Source organism: Hevea brasiliensis, chromosome 8 (genome assembly GCF_030052815.1).
Source record: "Hevea brasiliensis isolate MT/VB/25A 57/8 chromosome 8, ASM3005281v1, whole genome shotgun sequence".
In the NCBI taxonomy this organism is placed as follows: domain Eukaryota; kingdom Viridiplantae; phylum Streptophyta; class Magnoliopsida; order Malpighiales; family Euphorbiaceae; genus Hevea; species Hevea brasiliensis.
Genome location: NC_079500.1, coordinates 7,581,609 through 7,597,779, shown reverse-complemented (window position 1 = coordinate 7,597,779; position 16,171 = coordinate 7,581,609). Strand labels below are relative to the sequence as shown.

Genomic DNA, 16,171 nt, shown 5'->3' with positions numbered 1-16,171 from the left:
ACACAAGAAGGATTTTTATCTAAGCCTGTACCCGGAAGAGAAAGAGTGATTTGATCTCTCTATAGCTTGAGTTGTAGTAGGTGGTGCCTTCTCCCTTCGCCCGGAAGGAAAGCACTGACTTGAACTACTTTGACCACTGCGTTTTCCCGGAAGCGAAAGCGAAAGGGAATGTCGAACTAAAAAGCGGGTGAAAGCACCTACCTTATGTTTAGGCGTGTTGGTTTCAGTGAAAAGCCAAAAAGAGAGTTTTGCGTGTGCCTGCTTTAGTAAGGAAAAAGCTTGAAAAGCGTACTTGCTTTAACAACGGAAAGAGGTTCCTTCAGCGGTTCAGCTTTAGGTCTCGGTTCAGGTGCTGGCTCAAGTACTGGTGAAAGTGCCTGAACCTAAGCGTCTCGCTTGACTAAGGGTGTGAGTTCCTACTTTAGGCTTTAAATATTTAGCTTTAACAACTTTCACTGGCGCTTGGCTGGTTACCGAAACCAACAAGATTCTCTGCACTTGTGCTTAAAGGGTCTTCTTAAAAGCGGCTAGAAGTTCAAAGCTAAGAAGGCGAGTAGTTGATACGAGTTTACTGAGCGCATCGCCTTCCCTAGAGTGAGCAAGAGCGGAGTTTACTACGCCAGCCTAAATGCGAGTTTCACTGACTGAACCCACCACTACCCGAAAGCCGATACCGCTAGAGAAGAGCAAGAATCATACTTTTTCTACTTCGCTTGCCGGACAGGAATTCTTTGATTCAAGATCCCCTTGCCTTACGCCCTGCCCTGAAACTGGAGAAAAAGTATGATTCTATCTCTCTGCAAGACAAAGATTTCATTGAGCCTAGCTCGCCCAAGAGTACTTTCGGAGAGTTGACTGAATCCCTTCCCTCTGCTCTGAAGCAGGACGGACTTTCAAGTCAAGCGGAACTCTTTTTTTAAATAAGGTGAAAAGCGCTTTCGTTGCTAAAGCCCTTTCTTTTCACTGAAACCGTAGTGAAAGCGATGCGTTCTGTAAGGGCTTGAATTAGCGAGCGAACCGTACCCACCAACTGAGCCAAGGATTACTACATTTACTGGTAAGAAAAGACCGTTAGGGAAAGTTTACAATGCGTTAGCACGACTTCGGAAACTGTTTTCAACGAAAGAGATCCTAAACTCAGGAATAAACATTAAAGAAATAACTTTGTATGCACGGTACCTTTATAAGTAAGAAAAGACCTAAAGGTTCTCTTTTACAGAGTTTATTACGTTTACAAATTTTATAAGAAAAACTCCTATGTAAGAAAAGACCTATAGGTTCTCTTTTCCATCGCTTCCTTAATTCCGCTAGAAAGTTCAAATTCCCTGTCCCAGTACTAGACCAGGTATAATTATCTCCAGCAGTCCTTTTCACTTTAAGGTCTTATCAAAGGACAAATGAAATCAATCCGCTTTGAAAGCCTTCCAATTGGAGTTCCCCTGCTCCTGAAAAGTGCTAGTTCCCAGCCGAGCAAGACTTTCTATCGATAGAGCAAATAGGTATGATCCATAGGTGGTAATAGTTGAGTTCCCTTCCGGAGATCAAGTGCCTTTTACCAATAGGTAATATCTTCTTAAAAGTCTTTCGGCCCTAACTGACTCGCTTTGTAACCCGGCTTGACGAGTCACTTTCCCTGGCTAGTCTAAATCTAAAAAAGTATTCATTACCATCTCATCTTCTATCAAGTCTCGTGGTAGTAGTGTTATTCCGCCCGGGAATATTAGCAAGCCTTGCCCCCACCCCAGGTAATATCCTCCAGTTCCTTTGCAAGCGGTTTTTCTCTTGGCAACTCTTGATCCAGTTTCATTGTAAGTCAAAAAAATCTTTCTTTTTGCTATCTAGTTTTCAGCACGCTTTTCAATCAAGTTGCAGTTTCAGTTCTAATCAGTGCTTCTCTTCCTTTTTAAGTGAGTACTTGATAGGGCCATTCCACAGACTCCTAAGCACTCCCTGTAACAAGGGACTCCATTCCAAGAGGAAAGACTAAATAAATGGTTTGCGAAGAGGATAGAACCTATGCGTATTGAAACGTCCTCTATATAGTGTTACACTCTTCTAATTCCAGGGAGTCACTCTAGCCATAGTCTAAAACTCTGGTCTGTTATAGAAGGGATAAGGAAAGCAACTCCAAAATAAAATGTAAGAACAAAATTTTCCAACCCGCCCTCAAAAATCTACCTAGTTTTATATCCCTCATACGAGAAAAGCACTGTCTTTCAGGAGATGCTTACACCTCTAGGTAGAGTCTATCCTCTACTGGAATGTACTACTCCATATCAGACCTATAACCTATAACATCCTATGCATGGAAGGCAACTCTATCAAGTAAAGCTCAACCCCTAGCACTGAACCTCCAAAAGGGAACTGGATGAATGGGAACTGGCTAGCCTCGATCCTTAGGACCTAGAATCTGCTATCCAAGATAGGACGGACTCCTATCATCATATGGTTTTTTTGAAGACTTGCATTTCATTCCCTGTGAGGTCTAACGATGAGAGAGTGCTCCGGGAGCAAATAAGAATGATTTTGCCCACTTGCTTTACTCCACTAGCTTTCCTAAAAGATCTAGTTTCAAAACAAAACAAAATGGGCATTCGATAGAGCAAGATAAGGATTTGTAAAGACTTTCAAACTAACGGGCCCTAAACCTAATACAGCTTTCAATAAAGATTCTTGCGCTTACCCTTGCCCTACTCCTGTAGTAAGAAGACTAGCTTTCCGTCCCGCCATTTCTGAAAGTATAGTAAAGGGACGACCGATTCTTGATAGCACTAGTCTCGTTGAAGAGAGTTCCTCATCGGAATTAGGTAACAACAACTTCTTGATCGGAAAAAGAAGTTGTTTCACTCCGATAAGAGGAAGAGAGTGAATCTATATTATTAATAAGAGATCTTGTACGGCTATCTAATCCATCCCAGCCAGCAGTACTTGCTGATCGATAAGACGTATCCCAAAGCAAAGGAGTTTATTCCTTCCACCCGCCCTCTTATGTCTATCCGAACACGGCACTGTAGCTCCCGTTCATTGCCCTTTGCAATTAATTACCACCATCCTCGCCTGGGAACCCGAGACCACATATATATATATCGCCGATAAAGAAGCCTATTGACAACATTGGCTCGTGCAACCGCCTCGGAAAGGCCAGATAAAAGAGAAGACACTGCTGCTGCTGGGTTAGACTGCTTTCGTAGAATGATGAGCTTTATCTCAATTGCCTTGCCTGTCTTCGGACTCGACTAATACTTCTTTCAATTGCTTACCCAGCTTCGGGCAGATCATCGTCTGGATGGATTAGTTGAGCTAGACGAGTAGAATGGCGTGGTTTGAAGACGAGCGAATGTAGTTGTCGGAAAAGATCGGGAAGTTTCCTCATTTAGTTGCTGTTCCGGAATCGGAGCTATAGTAGGAGCTTGAGTAGAAGGAGTCAAAGGCTGGTCTCAGCCTTCCTTTCGTGCTCGTGAATGCGCTCCTGTAATGCATATGATAGTACCCTAGCTCGGAACCAGTCGATTCCTGAGTGCGCGTATCCAGGAACTGAGCCAAGTCAACCGACGCCGAGGATTACTTCACGAGAGGAGAAGAACTCTATCTAGCCTTCTCTGGTATTCTAAAACAGAATTCCTTTCGGGGAGAGATTTTGCTTTTATCATTCCTTCTCCAGCAGCTCCTTCTGTAAGACGAGTTCCTTAGAGAGAGTTGTCTCGCGCCGCAAAGAGACTTCGGTTAGTCTGCTTTGCTGCTTACTCTGTTCCTGGCTTTCAAGCTTTCAGTTTAGGGCGTGATATTCTAAGACCAATGCTCAGAGAACCTTGCTTTTTCCCAGTCAATAGCTGTCTGCGTAAAACATGCCATACTCCCGCTCTCACTCCCTTCAACAATAGCCATGTCATATTCCTCGGGAATTGCCTAAAATCCCTCTCTTCAACATCCCTTGACCTAGCTCTGTAGGAGGACTTTCTAGTCAGTCTTACGTCCAGCCAGTGCAAGCCCTCTTCATTCGACTACAGATGTAGCAAGCCGCTTGAAATTCAGATTACGCTTAGGATAGCCGAAGCGATGGTTATAGATATAGATAAAAGCCGGTTCTAGCTCAACCTCAAAAGCTGGGAAAGCTTTCGATTATTAATTTCTTTCCGCAGGGACGGATCAAATACATCTAGAGTTCGCTTACTCAAGTAAGAGTTCCATCTATTTTAATAATTATAGGAGTCAAGTGAATAATCTTTTTCAAGCTATCGAGCTATAGGACAAGCAAAGTAAAGCGAAAAGATCTATCAGTCAGCAGGTATAGCAGGTTGACTAGCCATTGATCTAACTAGTTTGAATGCTAGTTTCCAGTGATTCAATTGCATAAAAGGATAATATATTCCCAGGCAGGCTCCTTTACCTGCGGTTTCAGTTGGACTCCCTAAGATTTCTTTTCATGAGAGGATGTAGGATTACTATTACTATAATAGGCATGGAGAGGTGCGCTAATAAGCGTCTGGGAGAATAATAAAATATGCTTTTCTTTTCCTTAATGAAAAATACTAGAATTTAATAGAGTGTACCCCAAACCTCTGTGGAAGTCAAATACAGTGATCAAGCCTTAGAGTTAGCCTTTGCTTGAGTGTAGGAATGACTTTACTGCTCCAACCTTCCGAGGAGCTGAGGACAAGGGCTTTACTCAAAGTCATATGAATCGAGTTACATACCTGGAACTAGCGTTATGGGGCGACTTACTCCTGTTCTTTAAAACACTCATTCACCATGATATTAAAAGTTTCGAATTAACACCTTGGTTGGTTGGTGGGGGTATGGTTATCTAACACATTAACTCAAATAGAAACTACTGTGCCTCTTTTTCCCATACCTGAGCAGAACCTCAAGGGGCATTTCCAGTTGGAGAGTGCAATCTTCAATTTCCTATCCATAAATGACTATAATTCTCCATAGCCTCCTTATCCTTCCTTGCTTAAACCACCAATCCATAAATGTTGCACATTAACTGTACCATCATACCACAAACATCTCTCCAGTCAGCTCATTTGAAAAACTCATTTGCCTTCTCCAAATTTCCCAAGTCAAAAACGCACAATTATGTTGTTAAAGACCAAAGAATCTGCCCCGTGACCTTTGTTCAACATCTCTCTCAACAAATCCACTGCTTCATCAACCCTCCCAGCATCAATCAACCCCTTTAGTCAAATGCTTATAAGTTTACATGCGAAGTGAGACTAAACGGAGCATTTGCAATTATATGCCTATAGATTTCTGAAGTTTGCCGTATCGACTCTCCTGTCTGTCACAATGTGCATTGATCAAATTATTATACGAAACAACATTAGGAACTATATCATGCTGTTCAAAAAGTACTTAAATAGCGAAATTGCATCACTGTACCGTTTTGGCTCGATACAGCAGCGATGATCGCGTTGCAGGTGAACACAGTGGGACGAGTTCTGCAAATTAGTAGGCAACGGCGTTGCGAGCGAGAAGGGAGGCGTTGTCGAGATCGAAGGCGCGAATGAGAGATTGCACTCGGTTATGAAGGTTCAGTCGCGGGCCTACTAATGCATTGGTAGAGTCCGGAAGACGAGGCGCGTTGGGGTCACGAGGCGGAGGGTTGGGATTGCGCTGAAGGGCGTGGAGTGGAGGTTCGATGCGGAGGCGGCGCTTGCGTCTACGGCGTTCTGCAGCAGCTTCCTCGGCGGAGGAAAAGGCGTAGGTGCGGGATATAGGGAGGAGAGGAGATGAGGAGATGGGGTTGGATAAGGATGAGATTTGGTCATTAGAGTCAAAAGTTTGGGAGGTGGTCGTCTTGGGAGAGAGTGTGAGGTAGTGGAGGGCTCGAATTAGAGGTTGACAGGACTTGGCGTTAGTAGCGGCGGTGGCAGTGGAGCGGCGGAGGAGGCGGTAGACTGACATCTTTGGGCCGTTGAACCTTTGTGTGAGTCGGAGAGGCAAGAGAAGTACAGTCGAAGAGAGCCTCAAGCCTTAAACCCTAAGAGAATTCAAATGGAAATGACCATAAAGTAATCTGATGAAAAAAAAAAATGTGATGTTTGTGGTTTTCTTTTTTTTTTTTTAATTTATTTTTGACAAAATTACTTTTTAGTACCTATTTTTTACCTATAATTACAGTCAGGCCAAATTTTTACAAAATTTAACAATTTCATCATTTTGTATGTAATGCGCACTTACAATATCGTCCTTACAATTTCATCATTTGATGAATTTCAATATTAACTTTTGCTTTTATTTTCCATTTATCTCAAATTGTAAATCACTTTCTTTTTAAAATAATAACTTATTTATTAACTTATTAATATTCTCTAATTAATACACATTAAAAAAATTAAAATTCATTAATTTTAAGAATAATTTAATACCAAAAGTTATTTACTTTTAAATGAAATAATAAAAATGAAAAGTATATTAAAAAATTATTAAATAAAATTTATTGCTTTAATTATATTAATTTTATTTTCTTAAATTATGTGAAAATAAAAGTAAACCAATCATTATGAAGGAAGGGGTATTATTTTATAAATATTTGAAGTTACTCAAAAAAAAAAAAATACACTCAAAATTAAATTGTATTTACAGAATTCAAAAAAATTATCAATAATTTCAAAGTGGGAAGTAGGAAATCACACATCAGGCATATCTGCCATTTCTCATTTGAATGAGAAGATCCAAATGAAGCATAAAATTACAGAAATCTGCATTGGCTGTTCCACAACTCTCTGAGATCATCCATATATGAACACCACTGGCTATGCAGCAGCAGCCAAGAAATCACAAATTCACAATCTCAATCTCCTTGAAGAATTTACACACTTTACCTCTGCTGTTTGAGATTTTCAGAACAAAAATTCATATGGATGGTTTGTACAAGAAGCTATTGCTGTCATGTATGAATGTAGCCACCAATCTTCATATGAAGAAATAAAGTTTAATTATTAGTTTGGTTTGCTAAGTATTGAAATGGATCTACCCAGCATTTGTCGTCCTTTACAGCGTTTTTCCATCTATCCTGGAAGATCTGCATTTCAAAGTAGGACTGTCTTCTTACCTGTACAAATATCATTACTCCATAACTAGTTCTTAAACCAATGGATCCATGTCAATTCATTTGAGGAAAAATAAGCATATTGTTGAGAGTATAAATAAGCAGGGAAAAACAACAAAAAGAACATAATTTTGCAGTTTGTGCAATGCGTAATGAAAAAAAGAACATGGCTTGCGAGCATAGAAAATAATCAACCGAGCGTACCTCTACTCTGTTATCAACTACATGGGACTCCGATGGCTCCTGCAGTACCAAAGATTATTATTATTATTATTATTATTATTTTTTATTCAGAAGACTGTAGCAAGCTCAGATTATTTATAGAAATATATTAGGTTGAGCAGCTTACAGCAAAATGCTTTTCTTGAGAAAGATGAACTTGCGAACCAGAATGAGAATTAGACTGCACAAAAAAGCAGAAACTTATATAAATATTGAGATAGACTAAACATTTAGCATTGCTAGTGCAAGCTGTCTTGCTTAATTGAACTAACACATGTTTGGTAATGGAAAGTGATGATGAAAATACAATAGAATGATGAAAGAAACATATTCCATTAAGGACTTGCCTCAGTTCCATTGAAGACACCAAGAGTTAAAAGACCCAGATGAACAATGTACTCAGAATCAACTACGCCAACATTTTTTGTTCGATCACCCTATAAAATAGTAGAACTATCACATTTATAGCCCATGGAATCACATGGAAATTCATAGGATTTGGAAAGTTACCTGTGCACAATAACCAAGCTGGAAATCCAGGCCCCAGGCATGGATCAAGTCATTCTGTACAAGTGAAAGATCCTTAGCCAGTGAGTATTACGAAGACAGACATGATGTAGAGATGACAGTGCAAATATATTCTACTGACCAACCAAGTAAGGTGGTGTATTTTGATTCATTAAGCGATTCTATATCTAACTAACAAAGGAATGGATTTTAGCAACTGAATCTAAACTAAAATATAACTAAAGTCAGAATGAATACCACCCGCTCTACCAAGTTTCATTCAATGTGATTAGCAATATACCTAATCATCATGTCACAGAACGATTTCAAGTATCAGTAGTCACCCACTGCTATAAATTTGGTCAAGTTTTTTAACTATAGATTGCTGAGTATGATTTTATCAAAAGCTAGTACCACCCCTCACATTCCAATGTGAAAAAGACTTGAGACAGAAACTATACCTGGATCATATACCATACACATCGCCAAGCAGCCTTTGAGAAGACAGGTGCCATCATTTCCACCCAACTGCATTAACAAAATTTAGTTTCAGGGTGGAAGCAATATATAGTCCCAAGCCCGGGTAAAGGAGGAGGGTTGCGGTAGGTGACAACCAGCGTAAAAATTTCGTCACACCCTATGATATGGATTCAAATGATATAAACGTTGGGGCGTCCTCTACTAACGACGCGCTACATCGGAACCCGGGTGTAGTGATAAATATGCAAGGGTGTAGGGCATTCACAGCGGCGCGCCATGCGGCGCCGGTGTGTGTTAAGTGAGCAAGGGTTCCCACATCATGGGCGGTGTGGGTAAAGAAGTTAGTCCATAGGACAGATAGTAGAACAAATAGTGGAGCAGAACACAAGATAGATATAGAAAACAATAGAAGATATCATAGAAGGAAACCAATTAGGAAGGAGCGGGATAGGAGGAGGATCGGGGTTGGTACTTGGAATGTTGGATCACTTACGGAAAATTAATGGAGCTTGTGGATACCTTGGAAAGGAGAAGGGTGAATATTGCTTGCATTCGGGAGACTAAATGGGTAGGAGAAAAGTAAGGAAGTGGGTAATTCAGGGTACAAATTGTGGTTTACGGAAAGGAGAGAAATAAGAGCAATTGGGTATAATTATAAACAGAACATTGAAAGACCTTAGTAATTTGTGAAAAGAGTAGGAGATAGAATTATACTAGTAAAGCTAGTACTAGAAGGAGAAACAATAAATATAGTTAGTGCTTATGCCCCACAAATAGGACTAGGCAGTGAGAGTAAACAAAGGTTTTGGGAAGATATGGATGATTTAATGCAAAGCATACCGAATGAAGAGAATGTTTTCATTGGTGGAGATTTGAATGGACATGTAGGAAGTGATAGGCAAGGTTATGAAAATGTTCATGGAGGTTTTGGTTTTGGCGATCGAAGCGAGGAGGAAAAAGCATCCTGGATTTTGCTATGGCATACGACCTAATACTAGCAAATACCTACTTTATAAAGAGAGTCACATTTAGTGACTTTCAAAAGTGGGCAACATAGAAGCCAAATCGACTTCCTCTTAACCAAGAAGACAAATAGAGCTCTATGTAAGGATTGCAAGGTCATTCGGAGAGGCTTTAACAAGTCAACATAGGTTGGTGGTCTTGGATGTCAAGTTTAGGAACAATTCAAGTAAGGTCAGAAGAAATAGTATAGCTCGAACAAAGTAGTGGGAGTTCAAAGGAGTAAAGCAAGTAAAGTTCAAAAATGAGCTTCTCGAGTCTGAAGTATGGAAGCTAGATATGGAGGCCAATGATATGTGGATCTGGATGGCATCAAAGATTAGAGAAGTAGCTAGAAAAGTACTTGGAGAGTCTAAGGACATGGACCACCCTCAAAAGAGAGATGGTGGTGGAATGAGGAAGTACAAAAGGTAGTGAAGAGAAAAAGGGAATGGTATAAGAAATTACATAAATGTTATAATAATGAGGCATATGAACAGTACAAGATAGAAAAGAAAGATTCAAAAAAGGCATTTAGTCAAGCAAGAGCACACGCCTTTGAAAAGTTAAATCACAAACTTGGAACTAAAGAAGGGGAGAATGATATTTATCGATAAGCAACGAGTAGAGAAAGGAAATGTCAAGATCTCAATCAAGATAGGTGCAATAAGGATAAAGAAGAAAAAGTGTTGGTGAAAGATGAGGACATTAAAGAAAGATGGAGAAATTATTTTAATGATCTCTTTAATAATAGTCAAAATGGTAATAGCGCGAATATAGATTATAGAACAATAGAAAAGAATGTAAATTATACTAGAAGGATTAGATCTTTAGAAGTAAAGGAAGCACTTAAGAGAATGAAAGTGGGTAAAACTGTGGACAGATGAAATACCAATTGAAGTGTGGAAGTATTTGGGAGATATGGGAGTGGCATGGTTAACTAAATTATTTAATAAGATTCTAAACTCAAAGAAAATGCGATGAATGGAGGAAGAGTATTTTAGTACCTATTTTTAAAAATAAGGGAGACATCTGAGTTGCTCAAACTATAGGGAATTAAACTCATGAGCCATACTATGAAGTTGTGGGAGAGAGTTGTGGAGCATCGACTACGTCATGATACTTCTATCTCTCTCAATCAATTTGGTTTCATGCAGTCGTTCAACTATGGGCGATCTTTCTCATTAGAAGCTTGATGGAGAAATATAGAGATGTGAAGAAAGATCTACACATGGTTTTATTGATTTGGAGAAGGCTTATGATAGTGTTCCAAGAGAGATCTTATGGAATGTGTTAGAACAAAGAGGGTATCTATTAGGTACATACAAGTATTGAAAGATATGTATGAAGGAGCAACTACTATTGTGCGCAGTGGGAGGACACAAGCGATTTTCGATCTCAATTGGATTACACAGGATCAGCCATAAGCCCTTACCTTTTTACATTAGTTTTAGATGAGCTGAAACATATACAAGAGAGTATTCCTTGGTGCATGATGTTTGCGGATGATATTGTTACGATAGATGAGACACGAGAAGGAGTCAATAGGAAGCTAGAACTTTGGAGAAGTACTCTAGAGTCAAAGGGTTTTAAGTTAAGTAGAGCGAAGGCAGAATACATGCATTGCAAGTTCGGTGAAGGCCAAGCGGTGATAGGGAAGGAGTTAGTTTGAATGGGGTGATCTTGTCCCAAAGTAATCACTTTAAATATCTAGGCTCGATCCTTCAAGTAGATGGGGATGCGAGGAGGATGTTAGTCATAGGATTAAAGCGGGATGGTTGAAGTGGAGGCGTGCCACGAGTTTTATGTGATCGTAAGATTCCCAATAAATTAAAAGGAAAATTTTACCGTCTGACCATACGATAGGCTATGTTATATGGTAGTGAGTGTTGGGCCTTTGAAAAGTCGTATGCGTATAAGATAAGAGTTGCAGAGATGAGAATGTTAAGGTGGATGAGTGACCATACTAAACTAGATAAAGTCCGTAATGAGAGTATTAAAGAAAATGTAGGAGTAATACCTATTGAGGATAAGTTGAGAAAAGAGAGATTGAGGTGATTTTGTTATGTTAAGTGTAGATATACGGAAGCTCCAGTTAGACAAGTAGAGCACATTAGGTTAGAGGATAGAAAGAAAAAAGTGATAGACTTAAATTAACTTGGAGGAGAGTAGTACAACATGACATATAATCATTACACATTTATGAGGATTTAACCCAAAATCGTTTAGAATGGAGAAAGCGAATCTATATAGCCGATCTCAAATTTTTGGGATAAAGGCTTAGTTGAGTTGAGTTGAGTTGTGGAAGCAATATACTTATTTACAGTTCATTAAAAAACCTTCTCTTTTCCAACAAGTAGATAGGGAAATAATATGATATAAATTTAATAATCAAAGTGACAAGTAATGAGAGTTGGTCATCATTTACCCTATGCAAGGAGGAGAAGTGCTGTTGTGATAACACCTTCCGCTGCCTTTAAATTTATACATCCTTCTGTTAAAAGGTAACCACTAGTCAAACTCACATTCTATACCCAAAACCAAGATTGTTCGTTATTCAGAATAAGAGAATCTATAAGCTGTGCATAATCCTTACCTCTATTGAGAAGGAAATCCAAATTAGATATTGAATTAAATTCTCAACAGAAAATAACAAATTTCAGTAGACGCACCCAAGTTTAGCAAACTAATCCACCAAATTGGACAAACAGATAACAGCAAAAACTAGTTACAATAAAACAGAACAAGGTGTAGTGAAGGTTCCTTTTTTTCTATTATTATTTTTTGTTAATTTCTTGAAAGCATGAGGGTCCTAGATGTTAACAACTAAATTTTTAACCTAAAAAAGTTCAATCAAATGAAAATGCAACAAATAGTTTAATCACAATGGTAATATACAATTCAATTTATAAAATTCAATTGTAATATTCTTCATCTACAGCAAAAAATATTGATAGCAAATCGTGTGATCTCTCCCCAGTTTGTAGAAAGATATGCCACCATTTCAGTTAGTCCAAACACTAATTTACACTGACCTGTGCACCCTTGATTTTGGTTGACGTGCAGTAATTGGATGAGACACTGCTGACTTGGCAGGATCAAGAGCTGGCTGTGATATTTCAAGTCTCTCATCCTTAACAATTGACAGATATCTGAAAAGGAATTATTATATTCAATGCATTGTTAAAAGTTTTCATTAAAAAAAAATTTTGAGAACAGAAAAACCACTCATAATTTGAGTTGGAAAGATAAACCAAGCTTCTAATATGCTGTAATTAACATGTTAAAACTCTGATCTTAGAAACTAGTTACCGAGAGAGTGTTACAGTAGTTATCGACATTGAAATTCAGTATGACCATTGGAATGTAAAACATTCATACCGTCTTGGATTAAAATTCTCAACTCCAAGGTCTTCATCCCAAAGAAATATGTAGTCGTACTCAGCAACTATGTCTGGATGCAGAAATCGTTTTGCAAACCACCTATACAACCAAGTAATGGTCAAGCTTGTATAAACCATGAGAAAAACATTTGTGCACAGGCACGAGAGGTACAGAACAGATCCTTGCACAGATATGCATGCCTTCATCTGTGCCCCTTGAGTACATACCAACACCAACGCGCTGTATATGAACATTACCAACGCAAAAATATATGGGAATCATTTTGGTTGATTAACCTTACCATTTTGTTTGATTCACTGCAGACACATGGATGGCATGATCACTCCATGGCAAATCCCTCCATTTATCCACAACACCATCATAATGAAAAAGCATCACAACAAAATCACTCAAAGGAAACTGCAAGAAGGCAATAAATTTCAGATATAAATATGGTGAGAAAATTTTAAACCAAATGGTGAGGATTGACAACTACCTTCTTAACAGTTTGGTCCACTACTTCTTTTTGCTTAATTCCAACCGCAAGTGCTAATAAGCTCATTGAAGGCTTTGGCTCATTCTGACACCCAAACAAAACAATATAAGGAATAGAGAGAGAATTTTCATAAAAATAGCGCATGAAACCGTGCATGTATCACTGCTTCTTCCCAGCAGAACACTAGTTAATCTAAGACTTACATCCCCTTCAAGCTTCTCAGATCTTAATGCCTATTTACTTCAATTCATATGAATGTACAGCACCATCTCAGTCTTAAAATACAATGACACCTAAATTCCAAACCAGACTATTATAATTATGCTTTCAGTCATGGATAAATCAAATTAGAGTTTTAGACTCCATTTGTTTAAGGGAAAACAACTTTTCAGTAAAACATATTTCCTCACAAAATATCACTTGTTGAGGTTAATGACATGATACAACTAAGCGCATCTGTGTATGATGCAACACAACAGTAGATACCAGTATTTTGCCAGCCAGGGTTCACATTGCAGGACAAAATGCATGATCCTTCAGTAATATGAACCCAATAACAATTGCTATAAATCTTGAAATGATCATATACATTTGAAAGATTATCTCATGCACTTCAAGTTCATTCCATCACAGATTATGTATTGTGATGATGACTGCACTCACATCTTTCACAGAATTGTTCCATAAAGGCCGCATTTTAAAGTCTGATGTTTTCTAACAATTCCTTGGGGCAATGCCTCACTTCCAGAAGACCTGCAAAGATCCTAAGCAAAGAAAATGTAAATTAACGAGATATCTAAATGACTTTATGTAGCAGCTTCACAATGTACTTTTCATTTTAAACTTGTGAATGGCGCAAACCTGGCATTTATTGGATGTTGTGCTCTGCATTTTCTCAATGACTTGCCATCTTCTTAATCTCTGCATAGATGATTTTCAACATAAAATAATGTCTAGAATAGCTTGTTGCCCTAAAACTAGACTAAACCCAATCAGTAATATCTGTAATACTTGCTACAACAAAAACAAAGGTCTATGTCTTGGGGAAAAAATAATATGACAAATTCAAGAATAAAACCAGCAATGAAATTTTCTTTTATTTAGTGATATATCACATATGACCTCTATGCCAGTATTGAATGCATCAAGATCCTCTCATATGAATGAGAAATTATCATGTCAACCCAAAAGATGTAAATACATTGAAAAAACAACATCTATACCATTCACTTCTGCAAAAGTGAATTTCAAAAAGAAGGGATAGAAAAGAGATATATACTTCTTTATATGCACTTCCAAAGGATGAACAACCAATGAAGTAAGCACTACAGATCAAAGAAGCTGCAAAGAAGAGAGTCCAAAGGTATGATCTGCTCTTAGGATCTGATTGTGCAGAACCCTGAGAAGGCAATGGTACATGGAAGCATGAGAAATTATAATAACATGTTATTGTGGAATGGGCACAAGGAAAACAGCAGCAATGGCAAAAATATGTAACCATAAGAAATAAGGTGCAGTCTGAATATCTCATGGAATGCTAGAAATTAATCAATTTGTTCAGATAAGGAAAACTTAGAAAAGAAAGAAAATATATACATATATATATATATATATATTGCTGAATTGTCAAGACACTACAAAAGAACTGATTGTTAACGCAGAAAGCATTCATCCAAAAAAATAAGCTCTACAGAAAATCCATATAAATCAATCCACAATTCAAAACATAAATCATTTCTAGAACTGCTATCAATTCAAATCTGTGTGCTACCTCCAATTCAGCCAAAAGAATGCAAACTTTTGGATTTGAATTCCCTTATAAACTGAAAATTCAAGCAACAGGGTAGAACCCATAGACCATAATTTTAGAATTACAACCATGGTCATTATAGTAATTGAAAAAACAACTGCAATAAAAAAAATGAACTATAAAATAATTTAATTTCCACCAAAATCTGAAATTGCTCTCAAGTTTGGTTCTGGTAAGAAGTTCAAAAGATTGGAACCATAAACACATAAATCTTATAGATTATGGAAATTCAGTACACATTCATTTACAAAATGGAAAACCAATATGCAACCTTAACTACACAAATTTAACGAAATTCACGCACCCCCATGAATAAGCAGAAACAAAGGGAGGAAAAGAATTTGAAAATAGCAACCTCTCTGGTTTCTGTTCACTCCGGTGGCCTGGTGAAGACAAAAGACTCAACTTTTGGAGTATAGAAAACAAAAACAAACAGTAAACCAGTAAAAGATTCAACTTGTTTTTGCTTACTTTGTTCATTTTTTTTCTCTGTTTTCTTAGCAACCAAACAGAATATCATAGAAGTAATGAATCAATCTCAAAAAATGCATCCTTCTATTTCCCCTATTTATGATAAGGCTGAACCAAAATAGCCAACACTAATCATATGCAGAAGAAGAAAAGAACAGAGCAGCATCTAATGAAGTTCACAAACATTGAAGCACAATCATTTGAAAAGGCAAAAGAATTTTTTTTTTTTTTTTAAAAAAACCACCAACAAAACATAAACATAAAAGAGAAAGAAGCACACAGAGACAGCTTACACAGTGGAGAAACTTCATATTGAATGAAGAAAGGAAAGAAGCAGAAGAAGCATCAACAACAAACAGAAACCCAAAAAAAGGAAGAAAGCCCAAATGGGAGAGGAAAGGGACACTTTTGGAGTTAAACTTATCAGCTTGAAAAAAAAAAGTGTAAAACGGAACGCTTCTGTGTTTAGATAAAGCAAAGAATCCCACAAGAGAAAGTTGATGAGAGAAAGCCAAGCTGCAAAGGCAGGCAATGTCTATACAGAATCTGAAACCTCCCTAAGGTGGATAAAACGGTGACGTTAACTGAAAGCAAGGGCCAAACAACAAAACCCAAAAGCTTTTTTTTTTAAAACAAAATAAAAAAAGCCCACCATTAGCATACAAACAGAAGGAAATAAGACATAGAGATAGAGATGGAGAGAGAGAAAATAGAACCCACCATTAGAATCAGTTCATTTACAGCACTT

At 37.9% G+C, this 16,171-nt stretch overlaps 2 pseudogenes; both read right to left on the bottom strand.

Moving 5' to 3' along the window:
- Positions 1-4,812: 4,812 nt before the first annotated feature.
- LOC131181998 (pentatricopeptide repeat-containing protein At1g10270-like) lies at positions 4,813-6,005 on the bottom strand (annotated as a pseudogene).
- A 917-nt stretch (positions 6,006-6,922) lies between these two features.
- Positions 6,923-15,820, bottom strand: LOC131168836 (uncharacterized; annotated as a pseudogene).
- Between the last annotated feature and the right edge of the window lie 351 nt (positions 15,821-16,171).